We start from the raw sequence: 16,792 nt of genomic DNA, 5'->3' as shown, positions 1-16,792 counted from the left end.
ATCTCCTGACCTTGTGATCCGCCCGTCTCAGCCTCCCAAAGTGCTGGGATTACAGGCTTGAGCCACCGCGCCCGGCCCACTCACACTACTTCTGTATATCATTGTGCTGGAGGTTCCAGACAGGACTATTAGGCAAGGAAAATAAAGGAAAGGCAACTAAATTGGAAAGAAAACATTAAAATTCCTTATATTTGCAGATGGTAAGACAAAGCAGTCCTCCCAAAAGAAACTATTAGAGTTAATAAATGAGTTCAGCAAGGTTATGGATACAAGATCACTATGCATGATTCTGTTGCATTAAATCATAGCAATGAACAATCTGAAAAATGAAATTAAAAATAATTGTATTTACAGTAGCATAAAAAAACTTAGAAATCAATTTAGCAAAAGAAGTGCAAGTCTTACAACAAAAGTACAAAACATTGTTGACTAAAACTAAGGAAGTCTTAAATAAATGGAAAAACCTCTTGTAGTTGTGGAACGGAATATTTAATGTGTTAAGATGGCAATACTCTCCAAATAGATCTACAGATTCAAAACAATACCTGTTAAATTTTTACCTGCCTTTTTTTTTTCTTTTTTGTAGAAATTGTCAAGATGGCTGTAAAATTCATATGATAATGCAAGTTCCCCAAATAACCAAAACAATTTTGAAAGGAAAAACAAAAACTGGAGGGCTTACACTTCCTGAATGTAAAATGGACTACAAACCTGTAATAGTCAAGAAAGTTTAGCACTGGCTAAACGGCAGACATACGGATCAATGGAATAGAATTGAGAGTCAAAAAATAAACTTATACCTCTTTGGCCAATAGATTTTCAACTTGGGTGTCTAGACCTAACTCGTCCAACCCACAGCACACTGGCTCCATGTGGCCCAGGGCGACTTTGAATATGGCACAACACAAATTTGTATAATTTCTTAAAACATTATGAGGTGAGTTTTTTGCATTTTTTTTTCTTTAGGTCACCGGCTATTGTTAGCGTTAGTGTATTTTTTTTTTTTTTTTTTTCGAGATGGAGTCTCTCTCTGTCACCCAGGCTGGAGCGCAGTGGCTCGATCTAGGCTCACTGTAAGCTCCCCCTCCCAGGTTCACGCCATTCTCCTGCCTCAGCCTCCTGAGTAGCTGGGACTACAGGCGCCCGCTACAGCGCCTGGCTAATTTTTTGTAATTTTGATGGAGACGGGGTTTCACCGTGGTAGCCAGGATGGTCTCAACCTCCTGACCTCGTGATCCGCCCGTCTCGGCTTCCCAAAGTGCTGGGATTACAGGCGTAAGCCACAACGCCCGGCCTCGCGTTAGTGTATTTTATGTGTGGCCCAAGACAATACTTCTTCCAAAGTGGCCCATGGAAACCAAATGATTGGACACCCCTGGCTAGAGCATTCATTGTGGAAAAAAATAGCCTTGTGAAGAATTATGCTGCAATAACTAGATACTTACATCCAAGAGTGATATTAAAGCCCTACCTTGTACCATACACAAAAATGAACACAAAATGGACTACACTGGAGGCATTGGAGGTATTGAACTCTTAGGAAAAAACAAACAAACAAACAAACAAACATGGGGTTAAATCTTCATGACCCTGGATTTGGCGATGGTTTCTTAGAGTTGACACCTATAGCATGAACAACAAAAGAAAAACGTGCGTTAATAGAATTTTATCAATATCTAAAGCTTCTGTGTTTCAAATAATACTATTAGGAAGGTTAAAATAGAACCCTTGAATGGGAGACAATAATTGCAAATCATATATCTGATAAATGTTTTGTATCTAGAATATATAAAGAGCACTTGCAAATTAATAATAAAAAGATAACACAATTAAAATATGGAGAAGGAATTAACAGAAATTTCACTAAAATTCATATGTACATGTTCAATAAATATAGGAAAAGTTGCTCAACACCACTATTCATTAGGGAAATGCAAATCAAAACCGCAATGTCACACCTTTTCATATCCATATAGAATAGCTATAATCAAAGTAAAACAGACAATAACAAATGCTGTCAAGGATGTGGAGAAAATGGAATAATTCTCATGCATTGCTGGTGAGAATGTACCATGGTGCAGCCACAATGGAAAACAGCTTGGCAGTTCCTCAAAACTTAAGCATAGAGTTACCATATAATAAAGAATTCAAATTCTGCATATGCATACAAGAGAACTAAAAACATATGTTCACATATAAACTTTACAAAAATGTTCAGCAGCATAATTTATAATAGATAAATATGGAAACAAACCAAATGTTCATCAACAGATGAATGAATAAACTAACTGTGGTATTGAATGCTATTACTACTGCTGCAGCTACTACTACTATTATTATTATAATTCATCCATCTCATCTTCTCCCTACTGCTATTACTACTGCAATAAAATATTACTTTGTTGTAAAAAGGAATGAAATACCAATGCATGTTACAACATGAATGAACCCTGAAAACATTATGCTAAGTGACAGAAGACAGAAGCAAAAGGCCACATATTATATGACTTCATTTCTATGAAATGTCCAAAATAAACAAACCCACCGAGACATAATGTGAATAGTAGTTACAGAGGAAGGGTGAGTGGATTAGAAGTAAATGTTAATGGGTATTGTGTTTTTTCGTGGAATGAAGAAAATGTTCTGGAATTAGGTGGTTGCACAATCTTGTGAATATACCAACAATTTTTTAATTGTACACTTCAAAATGGCAAATTGTGTCATATATTAGTTATATCCGTATTAAAAGTAAATTATGTAAAAAGAATATAAATAGATGTTGTGCTTTATGATGTTGAACAGGACTTCTTCATTCTTAAAGAGATACCTAGATAGAAATAAACCTTTGTGCATTGCTTCAATCATAAGTTTTGGATCTCCAAGACCTACCTTGTAATCATGGGTGTGTCTGGCCTAAGGGCCAAAGTCCACCTGCTAAAGAGGCAATGAATCTCATGAATCTTAGCTCATATTGTTATAGTTGCTGAGCCAAACATTTTGGTATCCACCATGTGTCAGGAATTCTTATACAAAATAGTTAATCTTCTTATGGTTTAAGCTCTTTTCAGTTGAATTTTTGGTTCCTTGGAGCCCAAGAAGTACAGGACGGCTTACTATTACCAATTCTAATATATAGAATTTCAATACATATGAAAGTATTCTTTTCAATACTATATCATTAAGTTATTGCTAATCAGCAAAAGAATGTGTAAACAATTGTGAGTTGATTTCATATGATGCTACTTTTATTTGGAATTAGTCATAGATAACTCATTAAAATGCATTGTTTAATTATCTAAATAACTTGTCAGTTGCAGCAGATGTCAGTGCCCCACTCATGTTCCTCAGAACTCATTATTTTGGTGTGTTTCCACCAAGTTCAAATTGCCAGTAAATACACATTTGAGCCTAAGGCATTTTACAGAGCCATAGAAAGCTGTTTGACCATGTTTTCTTGTAGGATGGAAATGCCAGGGTATTAATACCCTCTGAGAGAAGTCCTCACTTAATGGTTCTAGGAAATGTATATATAAATATCTGGCTTCCTTGGCCTGCTTGTGAAATAATTCTGAGGTCTGTGCTTTTCATGTTTAAGAGTCTTCCTGTAGAACAGAGCTCCAGATATTCACATGGTTCTTGGCTTGTTATCACACTTTTTGTTGCTTCTCTTCCCTGTATCACTTTCCTATAATTTTACCAATGCCATTTGCACCTGTCAGAGAAATTATTTGCTCTTAACTTCTTGTCTCAGGATCTGCTTCCGAGGAAATTCAAACCAAAGCATATATGTGCAAAATCATCATTCTGAAAATATATGGACTTATTCACAATGATCACCTGCATTAACATTTTTATCACATCTTCACTTTTGCATCACAGGGAAGCCTGAGAAAGGTCTGACATTTGATGAGGGCTTAGTGAAACTATTAATGTTATTAATAGCGAAGTACTGAATCCATGGCCTTCCTCACTTCAGCTGTGTAAACAGTGTGATTACCAACAGCTACTGTCCAATAATAAAGCTAATTGGGTTTCTCATAGAAAAGCTCTCATTGGTAGTTTTTTGAAAAAAATATTTGTTATAGTTTCTTGTGAAATTACATTTTCAAATTAATATACATTGCTGTTATATTTGTTCATCTGAATAACGGAAATTCATCTGTCCAAGACAAGCTTAAATCAGTGTTATATGTTGGTCACACAAATGACAAAACTGGAGCCATGCTTTTCATGCTTATATCATAGTGGAGTGGGCTGATTTGATTGTCTGAAAATGTTATTAATTCATGCAATTAACTTGCTGAAAGTATTATATTTTGAAGTCCTATATAATTCCTTCAGAAGTTCTTTTCCAATTTGTATGACCGAATTGAATAGATAAAATATAGTTTTCTCCTATCACACTAAAAATATTCCCCCAGAACTTGACATATTCAGAGAGAAATCAAATTCTTCATTGCTTCAAATGGCTTTTGTAAGAAAGTGTCATTGAATAAAATCATATTATTTTTGTTAAGAACCAATTCTTCACAATCAATCAAAACAATAAAATAAGTACATTATACATATTTTAAGAAGTGGCACTGGGTAAGATCAAAACTGAAAAGGAAAATCACCTTGTCAATTTACTTCTTTATCATTTTCTTAAAGTAAGGGCAGCATACCAAGTGTATTAATTCCACATAATTACAGCCATCTCATTGATAAATTTATATTTAGATATATCTTTTGTACAGCAATCATATTTGTTATTACTTATATGTATTTGTTTATTTTCTCAATTATTAGAATAATAATACCCTGTTCCCATTATATATAGTGTTTAATATTACCTTTTATTTATGGCAAGTGATAGGGATTTTCCATTTGTTCTAATGGCATATAATTTTCTTTTAAAATAAATTTAAGAATGCTTAGTGAGTAAATTTAGAAAAAAATTATTAAATATATGATGGTACACAGAAGTGGAAAAGGGTGAAATGTGACCACAGCAGAAGAAACTGCTACAGTAGAACTAGATACTATCTTAACATTAAAAGAATATATTGCTGCTTTGGGGACTGCTATTTGCTACCTATATGAGTATCTTCACATTATCATTTCATACCTATACAGGCATCTTCACTTTATCATATTGGGCTCCAATTCCCTCTCCAAAATTTGCTCATTTCAAGCTAATATTTTATGATACTACAATTGCTAGTCATGGGGGCATCTGGCAAGATGGTCAAATAGGAACAGCTCCAGTCTGCAGCTCCCAGTGAGACCAATGCAGAGGTGGGTGATTACTGCATTTCCAACTGAGGTACCCAGTTTATCTCACTGGGACTGGTAGATAGTGGGTGTAGACCATGGATGGAGAGCAAAAGCAGGGTGGGGGCATTGCTTTACCCAGGAAGTACAAGGGGCCAAGGAACTCCCTCCCCTAGCCAAGAGAAGCCATGAGGGATTGTGCCATGAGGGACGGTGCAATCTGGCCCAGATACTATGCTTTTCCCATGGTTTTTGCAACCCACAGAACAGGAGATTCCCTAGGGTGCCTACACCACCAGGGTCCTGGGTTTCAAGCACAAAACTGGGTGGCTGTTTATGCAACACTATGCTAGCCACAGAATCTTTCACTCCCCTGGAAAGGGGGCTGAAGCCAGGGAGCCAAGTGGTCTTGGTCAGGGGTTCCCACATCCATGGAGCCCCACAAGCTAAGATCCACTGGCTTGATATTCTCGCTGCCAAAACAGCAATCTGAAGTCCACCTGGGATGTTCTAATTTGGTGGGGGTGGGGGGCGGGGTGTCTGCCGTTATTGAGGCTTGAGTAGGCAGTTTTCCCCTCACAGTGTAAACAGAGCAGCCAGGAAGTTAAGACTGGGCAGAACCCAGCACAGTGCCACAAAGCTGCTGTAGCCCAACTCCCTCCCTAGATTCCTCCTCTCTGAGCAAGGCAACTCTGAAAGAAAGGCAGTATCCCCCGTCAGGGCCTTATAGATAAAACTCTCATCTTCCTGTGACAGAGCATCTGGAGGAAGGGGCAGTTGTGGGCGCAGTTTCAGCAGACTTAAACATTCCTGTCTGTCAGCTCTGAAGAGAGCAGATCTCCCAGGAGAGCACTCGAGCTCTACTAAGGGACAGACTGCCTCCTCAAATGGGTCCCCGACCCCCATGCCTCCTGACTGGGAGAAAATTCCTGGGAGGGGTCGACAGACACCTCATACAGGAGAGCTCTGGCTGCCAATAGGCCGGTGCCCCTCTGGGGCGAAGCTTCCAAAGGAAGAAGCAGGCAGCAATCTTTACTATTTTGCAGCCTCTGCTGGTGATACCCAAGCAAATAGGGTCTGGAGTGGACCTCCAGCAACGCCAGCTGACCTGCAGAAGAGAGGCCTGACTGTTGGAAGGAAAACTAACAAACATAAAGCAATAACATCAGCATCAACAAAAAGGACATCCATGCAAAAACCCCATCCAAAGGTCATCAGCATCAGAGAACAAAGCTAGATAAATCCATGAAACTGAGGAAAAAGCAGCACAAAATTCTGAAAATTCTGAAAGCCAGAGTGTCTTTTCTCCTCCAAAGGATCACAACTCCTCATCAGCAAGGGCACAAAACTGGATGGAGAATGAGTTGGAGGAATTGACAGAAGTAGGTTTCAGAAAGTGGGTAATAACAAACTCCTCCAAAGGAGCATGTTCTAACCCAATGCAAGGAAGCTAAGAACCTTGAAAAAAGATTACAGGAGCTGCTAACTAGAATAACCAGTCCAGAGAAAAATATAAATGACCTGATGGAGCTGAAAATCAAAGCACAAGAACTTCATGAGGCATACACAAGATCAATAACCGAATCGATCAAGCAGAAGAAAGAATATCAGAAATTGAAGACCAACTTAATGAAATAAAGCATGAAGACAAGATTAGAGAAAAAAGAATGAAAAGGAATGAACAAAGCCTTCAAGAAATATGGGACTATGTGAAAAGACCAAACCTACGATTGACTGGTCTACCTGAAAATGATGGAGAGAATGAAACCAAGTTGGAAAACACACTTCAGGATATTATTGAGGAAAACTTCCCCAGCCTACCAAGACAGGCCAACATTCAAATTCAGGAAATACAGAGAACACCACTAAGATATTCCTTGAGAAGAGCAATGCCAAGACACATAACTGTCAGATACACCAAGGTTGAAATGAAGGAAAAAATGTTAAGGACAGCCAGAGAAAAAGGTCAGGTTACCTATAAAAAAGCCCATCAGACTAACAGCAAATCTCTGCAGAAACCCCACAAGCCAGAAGAGAGAGGGGGTCAATATTCAACATTCTTAAAGAAAAGAATTTTCAACCAAGAATTTCATATCCAGACAAACTAAGCTTATAAGTGAGAGAGAAATAAAATCTTTTACAGAAAAGCAGATGCTGCAGGATTTTGTCACCACTAGGCCTGCCTTCCAAGAGCTCCTGAAGGAAGCACTAAATATGGAAAGGAAAAACTGGTGTCAGCCACTGCAAAAACATGCCAAAATATAAAGACCAGTGACGCTATGAAGAAACTGCATCTACTCACTCACAACCTCATAACTACATGGAAACTGAACAACCTGCTCCTCAATGACTACTGGGTAAATCACAAAATTAATTTAGAAAAAATTGGTTCTTTGAAATCAGTGAGAACAAAGACACAACGTACCAGAATCTCTGGGGCACAGTTAAAGCAGTGTTTAGAGGGAAATTTATAGCCCTAAATGCCCACGTCAAAAAGTAGGGAGGATCTAAAATTGACACCCTGACATCACAATTAAAAGAACTAGAGAAGCAAGAGCAAACATATTCAAGAGCTAGCAGAAGACAAGAAATAACTAAGATCAGAGCAGAACTGAAGGAGATAGAGACAAAAAAATCCTTCAAAAAAATCAGTGACTCCAGGAGCTGGTTTTTTGAAAAGATTAACAAAATAGGTAGACTGCTAACCAGACTAATAAAGAAGAAAAAAGAGAAGACAAATATCAAATAGACACAATAAAAAATGATAAAGGGGATATCACTGCTGATCCCACAGAAATACAAACTACCATCACAGAATAATATAAACACCTCTATGCAAATAAACTAAAAAATCTAGAAGAAATGGATAAATTCCTGGACACATTCACCCTCTCAAGACTAAACCAGGAAGCAGCTGAATCCCTGAATATACCAATAACAAGTTTTTAACTTGAAGCAGCAATTAATAACCCACCAATCAAAAAAAGCCCAGGACCAGATGGATTCACAGCCAAATTCTACCACAGGTACAAGGAGGTGCTGGTACCATTCCTTCTGAAACTATTTCTAATAATAGAAAGAAAGGGATTCCTCCCTAACTCATTTTATGAGGCCAGCATTATGCTGATACCAAAACCTGGCAGAAGCACAACAAAAAAAAAAGAATTTCAGGCCAATATCCCTGATTAATATCCATGGAAAATTCTCAGTAAAATACTAGCAAACTGTATCCAGCTGCACATCAAAAAGCTTATCTACCACGATCAAGTTGCCTTTATCCCTGGGATGCAAGGCTGGCTCAACATATGCAAATCATGCAAATCAATAAACATAACTCTTCACATAGACAGAACCAATGATAAAAAATACATGATTATCTCAATAGATGGAGAAAAGGACTTTGCTCAAACTCAACACCCCTTCATGCTAAAAACACTCAATAAACTGGGTATTGATGGAACACATATCAAAATAATAAGAGCTATTTCTGACAAACCCAGAGCCAATTTCATACTGAATGGGCAAAAGCTGGAAGCATACCCTTTGAAAAGCAGCACAAGAAAAGAATGCCCTCTCTCACCGCTCCTATTCAACGTAGCATTGGAAGTTCTGGCCAGGGCAATCATGCAAGAGAAAGAAATAAAGGGTATTCAGATTGGAAGAGAGGAAGTCAAATTGTCTGTGTTTTCAGATGACATGACTGTATATTTAGAAAAACCCATCGCCTCAGCCCCAAAACTCCTGAAGCTGATAAGTAACTTCAGCAAAGTCTCAGGAAACAAAATCATTGTGCAAACATCACAAGCATTCCTATACACCAATAATACACAGAGACCAAATCAAGAGTGAACTCCCATTCATAATTGCTACAAAGAGAATAAAATACATAGGAATACAATTTAGAAGGGATGTGCAGGATCTCTTCAAGGAGAACTATAAACCACTACTCAAGGAAATAATAGAGGATCCAAAAAAATGGAAAAACATTTTATGCTCATGAATAGGAAGAATTGCTATTGTGAAAATGTCCATACTGCCCAAAGTAATGTATAGATTCAATGCTATCCCTGTCAAGCTACCATTAACTTTCTTCACAGGATTAGAAAAAAACCACTTTAAATTTCATATGAAACCAAAAAAGAGCCTGCATAGCCAAGACAATCCTAAGCAAAAAGAACAAAGCTGGAGGCATCATGTTTCCTCACTTCAAACTATACTGCAAGGCTACAGTAAACAAAACGGCATGGCACTGTTACCAAAACAGATATATAGACCAATGGAACAGAACAGAGGCCTCAGAAAAAAACACCAAAAAAAAAAAAAAAAAAAAAAAAAAAAAAAAACCATCTGATCTTTGACAAACCTGACAAAAACAAGCAATGGGGAAAGGATTCCCTATTTTATCAATGGTGTTGTAAAATCTGGCTAGCCAAATACAGGATACTGAAACTGGGCCACTTCCTTACACCTTATACAAAAATTAACTCAAGATTGATTAAAGGCTTAAATGTAAGACCTAAAACCATGAAAACCCTAAAAGAAAACCTAGGCAACACCATTTAGGACATAGGCATGGGCAAAGACTTCATAATTAAAACACCAAAAGCAATGGCAACAAAAGCCAAAATTGACAAATGGGATCTAATCAAACTAAAACGCTTCTGCACAGTAAAAGAAGCTATTATCAGAGTGAACAGACAACCTACAGAATGGGAGAAAATGTTTGCAATCTATTCATCTGAAAAAGGGCTAATATCCAGAATCTACAAGGAACTTAAACACATTTACAAGAAAGAAACAACCCCATCAAAAAGTTGGCCAAGGATTTGAACAGAGACTTCTCAAAAGAAGACATTTATGCAGCCAACAAACATGAATAAAAGCTCATCATCACTGGTTATTAGAGAAATGCAAATCAAAACCACAATGAGATACCATCTCACACCTGTTAGAATGGTGGTCATTAAAAAGTCAGGAAACAACAGATGCTGGAGAGGATGTGGAGAAATAGGAATACTTTTACATTCTTAGTGGGAGTGTAAATTAGTTCAACCATTGAGGAAGACAGTGTGATGATTCCTCAAGGATCTAGAACCAGAAATACCATTTGACCCAGCAATCCCATTACTGGGTATATACCCAAAGGATTATAAATCATTCTACTATAAAGTCACATGCACACGTATGTTTATTGCAACACTATTTGCAATAGCAAAGACTTGGAACCAACCCAAATGCCCATCAATGATAGACTGGATAAAGAAAATGTGGCACATATACACCATGGAATACTATGCAGTCATAAAAAAGAATGAGTTCATGTCCTTTACAGGGACATGGATGAAACTGGAAACCATCACTCTGGCAAACTAATACAGGAACAGAAAACCAAACACCGCATGTTCTCACACATAAGTGGGAGTTGAATAATGAGAATACGTGGACACAGGAAGGGGAACATCACACAAAGGGGCCTGTTAGGGGGTGGGGGGCAAGGGGAGGAACAGCACTGGGACAAATGCCTAATGCATGCTTGACTTAAAACCTAGATGATGGGTTGATGGGTGCAGCCAAACATCATGGCACATGTATTCCTATGTAACAAACCTGCACGTTCTGTACATATATCCCAGAACTTAAAGTACAATAAAAATAAATGTAAAAATAAATAATTACTAGTCATAAAACTTCTTGATTTTTAGTAACTTTTGACACATATAATTAAAGTATCTTGTTTACATTTTTCTACATGTTGATTCTCCTACTTCTTGATTCTGTTAACTATGCCTCAGGGTAGATCACAATTTTGATTGTAATTTTAGCTATAAGCTCATCTTTAATGGTTTCCTCCCCACCACCTCCACCCTCAACCTTACCCCCAACCATGTGAGAAGCTAGAACATCAGTAACATTTCGCCACTTGGAAAAAATATTTTTGTAGCTGACATCTTGAGGGTTTCTTTCCCCCTACTTTCTCCATTCTCTCCTCTTTGTAGATGGACGATGACACTATTAATCTGCTTTTGTTACATTTTATCCAGAATTTCTATATACTGTTAGTGGGTAGTTGGGGGTCAGGGGAGAAGGCATTCTATACCAACTCAGCCTATGGTATTACTAAAAGTTATTTCATATTTATATAATATAATGGCACTTTAGGTTTATATTTTTATTAGGAAATCAATATGTTTACAGTTAGGTCAGGTTTTTTTAATTACTAGAGTCCATTATAAAATCTAATGTGTTTGATTCATATAACAAGATTTTTAAATAAGTAGAGAAGGCTATTTTCCATGGCATTCTGACTACCTTTAGTTACTTTTATTTAAGAATGTAATTTTTTTTATCATCAAAATGTTTTTTAAAAAACTTAATATTGTTAAGAAAATTCATAGTCTCATTGAAAGGTACATAATTCTTTTCATTTAGTAATGTGTTTTCTTGTGAAATGTGATTTAGTATGTAATCGAGTAGATATTCATTTCAACATGAAGCACTTTCTGCAAATCACTGACATCTGGAAATGGCAACAATTCCCTGTAAACTTTGGAAACAATTATGTTAAAGGACCACTTTTGATTGACTTTAAGAAGTTCAAGAGTTCAGTAAATAAAGTAGGTCAAGTGTTAATCATATTTTTATACTGTAGCAAATGCTGTTGGCACTTGAACACGTTAATATTTCACTGAGTTCAATGTCATCAATCACACTCAATCATTACCTTTCGGTTTCTAATTAATGCATATTTGTCCTTCAGAACTTAGTTTAAATACCACTTCTTTTAGGAACTTTCTACAATCACTTAATTGTATTATGTAATATGCTTGCATATTATGTGATTATAGCGTGTATCACACTTTATTGGGCTTCTATGTCTAACATCTGTCTTTTCCACCACCCTGTAAACTCTTCGAGGGAAACAACTATGTTATCTGGTTTCCCTCTGTATCTTAAATTTTTAGATTCTTGAGACAGGAATGTATTCAAGAAATAGGTGTTGAATGCAAAAATGGGTGAATAAACAAATATATATATACTCAGAACTATTCTTACTTGTAATTCCAATAGAAATCATGTTATAAAGTCTTGGGGAAAAAAAACAATTTGATGTAATAAAATCAGAATAAATGCTATTCTCAAGTTTTGTCAGATATGTTTCCAGGACCAATCAGTTTGATGGTGAAGACCACAACTCTTCTTTGAGTCCTGCCTGTTCTAGCTTCTGTTCCTCCCAAGGTTAAAAAATATGAGTCTTCTCTAAGCCACACTCATGTTCATTTCTTTTGGATTATCTCTGGTCCTTAAGTCTCAATTTCCTTGTATATAAATTGAGGACAATGCACAGAAATGATGGACTCTAGGGAGCATTTTGTAATTAATATAATAGTGCAGAATTCAGATAATTTCATGTTTGAGTTTATGTTTTCTACAGTTATATCTTTTTATTTTCTCCCCAATATTTCAGAAGGAAGTTTAGTATATCTTCAGGAATTCCTGCCTTCCAACTGAATACAAAAAAATAAACAAACAATAATACAATCCCTATAGGTCTTGACTTTATATTTTTTCCTTTTGACATTTTTATTTCAAAAACAAATTATTTTTAAAAATCCAGAATTTTCATAACTCTTGTCCATCCAGCCTATTTGAGTACCCCTAAAGAGGCTATTTATTAAGGCAATGGAAAAGGAGACTTGAAAAGAAGTTGATTGAATGCCTCCATTTTCCTAATATTTATTTTGTTAGCTAAGACCCAAATATCAGTTTTGCTAATAAATCTTGCTTTTATGTAGGGGTTTCTCAAAAAGACACTAAATTATATTCATTTTTGTTGAACTTTTTCCCTATAGCTTACAACATTTAGATGATCCCTGACTCTGTTTTTCATTATTTCCATTGTTGCAAGTTTGTAGGAGGTAATTTTCTAGTCTATTGATTTAAAGACCACTTTTCAATACAGCTAAAAGTAATATGATGTGGTAAACTACAAATTAGGGTTTTGATAGAAAATACAACATTTTCCAGGCAGGATTTTACCAGTATCTTAATTCACGTTGGATTACAAATAGCCACATATAATAAACATTCCCCCCATGTTTGATAATATTTTAAACAGCTTTTTTAGGACCTTTGGTCATACTTTTGACTAAATGAACCCTTAAGATGCTGTTGCAAATTGCCAGTGAATCTATGGTGCTATATTAAAAAATAAAGAACAGAAAAAGTTTTGTTTATATATTCTTGGGAACCAATATGTTACTTGTATAATATCCTTTGTAGTTAAAATTGATACCTGGACACTCTAAAGTTATTTGGTGCTATATAAATCAGCATTTGAATCTTGTCAGAAATTCTGTCTTCAAGTGTGTGTGTGTGTGTGTGTTGTGCGTGTGTTTGTGTCGTGTTTAATTACACTTGTTTCAGTCTGGTAAAAAATATTTCAAGTTTAATTTGAACATTAAAATGTTTTATGACAGCATTTTGGTTGCTTTTGTAGTGAAATCCATCTAAAATTGCAGTCTTAAGTTTCGCAGGGTTTTTAAAGTAAGTGATTAATTACTTTTGCTGTTGTGGTTTATAACGTGTGACACATTATTTTAGTGTTGCATAGGCTCCAGAGCTGGATCATTTCTTTTTTACCTAGATTGGAGACTTTCTCTGTTATATTGTTATGGAAAGAAGGAAGGAAGGAAGGAAGGAAGGAAGGAAGGAAGGAAGGAAGGAAGGAAGGAGAGAGAGAGAGAGAGAGAAAGAAAGAAAAGAAAGAAAGAAAGAAAGAAAGAAAGAAAGAAAGAAAGAAAGAAAGAAAGAAAGAAAGAAAGAAAGAAAGAAAGAAAGAAAGAGAAAGAAAGAAAGAAAGAAAGAAAGAAAGAAAGAAAGAAAGGAGGGAGGGAGGGAGGGAGGGAGGGAAGGAAGGAGAGAGAGAGAAAGAAGGAAAGAAAGAAAGAAAGAGAAAGAAAGAAAGAAAGAGAAAGAAAGAAGAAAGAAGAAAGAAAGAAAGAAAGAAAGAAAGAAGAAAGACAGCCCAAGAATTAGGAATGAAAAGCGTCGGACTTATTCCATGTATTCCTGAAGTCCGGAATCCTTCGCATGTCTTACATTCCAATTATGTCCAAGAAGGAGGAAGGAGAAAGAAAGAAAAAAGAAAAGAAAGAAAGAGAAGAAAGAAAATCGGTCCTGGGTAGCATGTATCAAACTTGAGATCATATATGGGTCCAACAAGTGGAAGTTTGAATTTTAAACTCTGAAATCTAAAGAAGCAACTCAAAGATATGAAGAATCTTGTCATTTTAAGTTTAAAGGGAAGTTAAATATTACCTTATTCAATCATAGTCTAATTCCATTTTGGATCCCATATCTTAATATATCATCTATCAAATAAACTATAATTTATTAACTAATTGTTAATGTATTTCCTTTTTTAAATCAAAATCATTTTTACTTAACGTTCTGAATTTTATTTTTATTTATTTATTTATTGACGGCATCTCCCTCTGTCACCCAGGCTGGAGTGCAGTGGTGTGATCTCGGTTCACTGCAACCTCCACCTCCTGGGTTCAAGTGATTCTCCTTCCTCAGCCTCCTGAGTAGCTGGGATTACAGGTGTGCACCGCCATGCCTGGCTAATTTTTGTATCTTTAGTAGAGGTGGGGCTTCACCATGTTGATCAGGCTGGTCTCAAACTCCTGACCTCATGATCCGCCCGTCTTGGCCTCCCAAAGTTCTGGGATTACAGGCGTAAGCCACCACACCTGGCCACATTCTGAAATTTTTATCAGCATATAATATAATTGAAACATCAGATAATGAATTTAATTTCACCTTAAACTTCACTTTTATTGGTTCAGTTGGTGCTTTTAATAAAAGTAAAACCTGGCCAGGAGCAGTGGTTCACACCTGTAATCTTAGCACTTTGAGAGGCAGAGGTGGGTGGATCACTTGAAGTCAGGAATTCCAGACAAGCCTGGCCAACATGACGAAACCCTTTCTCTACAAAAAACACAAAAATTAGCCAAGCATGGAGGTTTTTGCCTGTAGTCTCAGCTACTTGTGAGGCTGAGGTAGGAGAATGGCTTGAACTGGGGAGGTTGAGGTTGCAGTAGCTGAGATCGTGTCTCTGCACTCCAGCCTGGGTGAAAGAGAGACTGTCTCAAAAAAATAAAAATAAAAAAAATAAATGTTTTTGAAATAATAAACACAGCCAAATCCCATGCCATAACTACTACCAAAAATTGTATTTCATAAGGAACCAAGGGCAACCTGCGACCTGCATTAGCATGAATTGCCTACCCAAATAATTGCCACTTTAGATAACTGAAAGCAGTGACCTGAATGAAACAAATATCACAGAGGATCAGAGCTTGACTCATTGCTATGATTTGTTTCCTGATAACGTGGAATGTGGTTTCATTCCCAGAATTTTGCCCTGTGTCTGACATATAACAGATGCCCAATGCAAGTTTTTTGAATAACCGAATTAAACAAAGAAAATAAATGAATAAGTAAGTTTATTACTATGTTGTAAGTGGAAATTTGAGACTTCTGTGTTCCTGCGTTGGGAGTAGAAAAGGACAATCTTTAAAACTTAGATAAAAAGAAACTTAAAAGTCATTTATTCTGACTTTCCCCATTTTGCAGTCCCAATATCCTGTGGTCATGTGTTCAAGATCCCACAACTGGCTAATGAGGGGCATAGCCAGCACTTGAACTCAAGGCTCTGGGTATAAAGAACATAATTTTGTTTACTTCATTATTTACCTACAGCCAAGTAGGATTGTTGTATTTACAGAACAAGAAAGTGAGAACCTCCCATCTAGGTGTCAATGCCTAAAACACCCCTGTTTTATACATTCTGCTTCTGTTCAGTTCAGCTTCAAGCTATGAGGAACATTGTTAGTGACTGTGATAGAAGAGGTTGCAGTTGAATTTCTTGATCGTGGTGTTTATAATGTTTCCAGCATTGTCATTCAGCAGGTGGCTTAGTTGATATTGATTTTACTAAAGAAAAAAATTCTCCATACAGCATTCTTGAATCATTTGTGGGCAGGCTTGCTGTTAGTTATGATCTGTATCTATTAGATTTAAGTCTGGTCAAATGGCAAAATAGGTGGAGCAGTTGAATCCTATCAATCAAGGAGTAGATGTGGGGTATTTTTTAATGTGACAAAACACTTCTAGGTTAAGCCAAAAATTGGGAAATTGGCTCTCTATGGACTATACTAAATCTTCTGGTCATGGGGAGGTGTTTTTGGTGGGAATTTGAAACCAAGAACATAAAATGTCAGATTATTCCACCAACAGCTACTGGGACCTCTTGTGCCATTTTAACCGTAAGACAAAAGGCTGATAAAGAGTTACCCCTGCAAAGCTTTTAGTAGGAAAGCTCCTACCCAAACAGATTGAATTATCAAAAAATTGACAATTTTTTCATGACTCATTTACCCATGTACCCAGGGACATCTTCTAGATCACGTGTTTGCCACAGAGATGTTTCTCAAAAATTACAATACTTTTTTTCCCCTAGTCACTACAGTAAAAA

This window comes from Rhinopithecus roxellana, chromosome 1, assembly GCF_007565055.1.
Source record: "Rhinopithecus roxellana isolate Shanxi Qingling chromosome 1, ASM756505v1, whole genome shotgun sequence".
In the NCBI taxonomy this organism is placed as follows: Eukaryota; Metazoa; Chordata; class Mammalia; order Primates; family Cercopithecidae; genus Rhinopithecus; species Rhinopithecus roxellana.
The sequence above is the reverse complement of the archived record's forward strand: the minus strand, read 5'-3'. Positions refer to the sequence as shown.